Raw genomic sequence first — 4,501 nt, forward strand, 5'->3', positions numbered from 1 at the left:
TCCAAAAAAGAGTTCTGTGAAGTTTCAGGTCAATTGGACTCCGTTTGATTTTCCTTTTCTTCGAAACCCAAAAACAGGGTAAAACAGAAACTGGCACTGGGCTCTGGGTTAATAGGTTAGTCCAAAAAATGATATAAAAGTGTATAATAAAGCCCATAAACATTCAAAACAGTAGATAATATAGCATGGAGCAATCAAAAATTATAGATACGTTGGAGACGTATCAGAGGCCGCCGGAGGGCAAGGAGCATCGCAGCCCCAAAATGTATTATGACAGTGTCCTAAAGGGTTCCCACCTTGTGGCAGAGGAATGTGCTAGAGATGTAATTTTTGAATGAACATGCTCATGTGGTCCTGTAATGTGAAACGAGTTCATTTGCGCTATGCAACGCTTTTTGAATTTAAAATATTACCTTATGTGCGGCCGTTTATAAAATTCGAGAGTTGGCCAGTAGTCGGCTTCTGCCCCCATGTAACTAGTACCGGGGTGTTCGGGATAAACCTGAGCACTCTTTATCCCAATTTTGGGTCCTTCGAGGGAGGTGTTCAGCACAACGAACCAGGCAATCGGACTATAAGGCTTTATCACTCTCACTTAGCCATTGAAGTCTACAATTTTAAATTTTGGCGAAGCCCCTAGTATTCGGAAGGCCGAATTTGGGGCACTATATATGCCTAAGTCGGGCAAGGCCGACTCCTCGCCCGAAGCGGAAAAAGTCTTTAAGGACTTGAGACCTCTTGAACAGCGACCAGCTCTTGCCTTATCATGACAGTCAGTTTTCGGCTTTCTCTACTGAGGTGCTCTTCTGGAAGAACCAGGACACAATCGCAGTAGTTCTCCCAGCGCTACCTTAGCCGATATAGCGGAACGTAAGTGTCGGTGTCAAAACCGGCGAATCTCGGGTAGGGGGTCCCGAACTGTGCATCTAAGGCGGATGGTAACAGGAGGCAGGGGACATGGTGTTTTACCCAGGTTCAGGCCCTCTTGATGGAGGTAAAACCCTACGTCCTCCTTGATTATTCTTGATAATATGAGTAGTACAAGAGTAGATCTACCACGAGATCAGAGAGGCTAAACCCTAAAAGCTAGCCTATGGTATGATTGTATGTTGTCCTACGGACTAAAACCCTCCGGTTTATATAGACACCGGAGGGGGCTAGGGTTACACAAGGTCGGTTACAAAGGAGGAGATATACATATCCGTATTGCCTAGCTTGCCTTCCACGCCAAGTAGAGTCCCATCCGGACACGGGACGAAGTCTTCAATCTTGTATCTTCATAGTTCAACAATCCGACCAAAGGATATAATCCGGCTGTCCGGATACCCCCTAATCCAGGACTCCCTCAGTAGCCCCCGAACCAGGCTTCATTGACGATGAGTCCGGCGCGCAGTGCTGTCTTCGGCATTGCAAGGCGGGTTCTTCTCCAAATTTCGAACGTTTGTTAAGCAGTGTCCAGCCCCATAAATGTTGGACCTCTTGGCTTCTGCGCCCAATAAGGGCTATCTTCCACGCGTCGAATGAATACGAGGTGCTAGGGCATTTTTACATTCGCCTCCCTAGCCAGATAAATAAATTGTCTATTAAAGGGATGGGGATTCTTAGATCCAATCCATATCATCCTCCCCCAGCGAGAATCCATCGGAGCGTGCTTCAGAAAAATCCACTCCAACATGGCCGACCTCCACAGCTCCTCCTCCCGCCCCCGTAGCCCTAAGACCGGTGATTGGGAGAGGTGTTCAGTCCCACACAGTCGATTAGTCGAACTGCAGACTAAGGGATTTCTCCCTCCAGCGTATATGGTTCCCGTCCGAGCCGGGCTCGCCACCTACAATGGCGGGGAGCAAGTGGAGAGCTTCCCCAGCCCCTCTACGGGGGAGCGGGTATGCCTTGTTCCTTATTTATTAAGGGGACTCGGATTTCCAATTCACCCGTTTCCTCCGCGGGCTCCTGGAGTTTTACGGCCTCCAACTGCATAATTTCACCCCTGCTTCCATATTACACATCGCCGGCTATGTTGCCCTTTGCGAGTTATTCCTGGGCTGCGAGGCTCATTTCGAGCTGTGGAAAAGGTTATTTTGCCTCGTCCCCCTCACACAAAAGGGGTCACTTTATCAAGTAGGCGGAGCAAAAATATGGCGCATCGCCGAAACCAGATACCTGTCCAGTACTCCGAAGAAGACGTCCGAAGACTGGCCTTCGGAATGGTTTTATATGGAGGACGTCCCCCTTCCAGACCCTGTTCGGCGGGGTCTTCCTGAGTTCAGCAATGCTCCTCTGAAGAAACGCCGAAGTTGGCACCCACGGAGCCCCCAGGAGGAAGACAACGGAGAAGTCCTTTATCTGATGAACCGGATTAAAGCGCTGGCTCAATCAGGATTGACAGTAATCGAGGTTATGTCAATATGTATAATGCGGGGAGTGCAACCACTTTAATATCGAGGGCACCCCCTATGGTGTTTTAACGGGGAAGATGATGCCACCTGTTGCGGGCGCAAGGGTCCGAACAACGTTGATGCTTTGGCAAAAATTCTGTCCGAGTTGTTCAAGGGAGAGGAGGAGGAGTTCATCCGCATCAAGCCACCGGATGGATTCTCCATGTACAACCCTCCAAGCTGGGTGAGTTATATCCCCCTACTTCCATTCTTCCCGCATTCTTTGTCGTAGGTATTCACCTTGCCATTGTGCGGCAGGAACTGCGAAAAGCCATAAGGGAGGTCAACAGCCCATCCCCACAACCAGAGGACCCTGATCGGGCCTTCGGTCCCGGACTCGAAGAAGATCCGGACATATTCGTGGAGCTGATAGACCGGCAGTTCTATCAATTAAGCTGTGATGACGCCATGGTGGCCATTATGGCCGACTATCCCGGACTGCTTCCCGCGTCGCACGTAAGAAAAACCAAAAATCCCAACTCCAAAAACTAGGATCCCCTTTTAGACACTTCACCTACCATATACATATGGTGTTTTACAAGGAAGGCCTTCGGGACGCCGTGCCGAACCCGTAGCAACTCGCCAACAAGAGGTACCGAGGCCGGGCATGCCAAAAAGGAAGGCGGTCAGGACGGAGACGCCGGCGCAGAGGTATGACAAAAACCCCGCTCCGTGGTTGTCGTCTTTCTCAAAATGTAATGACGTCCATGTTTCTTTAACAGAAAAAACGCTCGCCGGAATATGTCCGGTGAGGCTGCCGATCATGCTTCCACCAGTCGGGCTCCAGGGCCGGACATAGAGGCAGAAGCCGACATGGGGCGGACGCCGGATACTCCTCCTACAGAGGATGCGGATAGACTATCCGCTACAAATTTAGAAGTGGAGAACGCTATGAATCATAGGCATCGCCGAGACGTACTCCGTGACGCTTGCTTCTCCCTAGAGGTATTTGATGCCTTCAATTCTGGAGACGCATACCTCCGTGCTACTCAAAATGGTCTAGCCAGAGCCAGGGACCAGTATGTAAGGGATGTACGGGTAAGCAAATCTGATGATTATATGTATCAGTAGCCCCTGAGACTTGAAACAGCTAGCAGAACTGATTTAAGGATCATCTATTGTGCAGGTTCTTACAGAGAAGAATACTCGACTGTCACAAGAGCTGGAGGAATGCAAGACCCAACTTCGGGCCGCCGTTGCCGCATTGAAGGAACCTAAAAATTCCCCAGTTGGTAACATTTGTTTCAAAGAATGATAGGTACCATATAGCGTGCGGCGTGGCTGCAGATCAAATAGTAGATATTGGAGATGAATCCGGAGAGAATCCAGAGGACTAGCATGCCGTACGATAGCTAAAGGCTGGCGAACGCGTGCTGTCTGAGGTTAGGCGGGAGAAAAACAATCTCCAAGATGCCAATACCAAGCTGAGCGTGGAACTGAAAGATGTTCAAGCCCAGCTTGCGGACTCCGAGAAGGAGAATAAGCGGCTTCGACATGGCATTTTTAGTAAGTGCTTGAACAAACCCTTAAAAAGGGGTCGGTAGAGAAGCCGGCTAACAGAGTTATGTCTGCAGGTATGCTGATGGGTCGTCCCGCGGAGGAGATGCCCGGGTCTACGGGTGATCTTCTATCCGAGCTCTCTCAACTGCACGAACAAGTTCGGTAGGTGATGCAAGGTATTGCCCAGGCCTTGTGGCCATCCGTCTCCCTGCCAGAAGGCATTGAAGAGCTTGCGGAGAAGCTCAGGGGAGCACGGCGGCGCTTCCGATTATGGAAGATATCTGCCTGCCGTCAAGGTGCCAGGGAAGCCTGGGCCATGGTGAAGACGCGGTATACCAAGGCTGACCCAAATCACATGGCCGAGGTCGGACCTGTGGGGCCCGATGGGAAAGAGATCCCCGTTAGCTTAGTCTATGGGCAAGTAGAATTAGCCGCAAAGTATTCCCAATAGGATTGTAGGCTAGACCACCCGTTGGATGGTATAGAAGAGGAATTTAGTCAGTCTCCATGACTATGTAATTAATGTGACATGTATAATGCCTTCTAGTCGGATTGTAAATCATTTG

This window comes from Triticum urartu, chromosome 6A, assembly GCF_056163025.1.
Source record: "Triticum urartu cultivar PI428250 chromosome 6A, HENAU_Tu73, whole genome shotgun sequence".
Taxonomy (NCBI): Eukaryota; Viridiplantae; Streptophyta; class Magnoliopsida; order Poales; family Poaceae; genus Triticum; species Triticum urartu.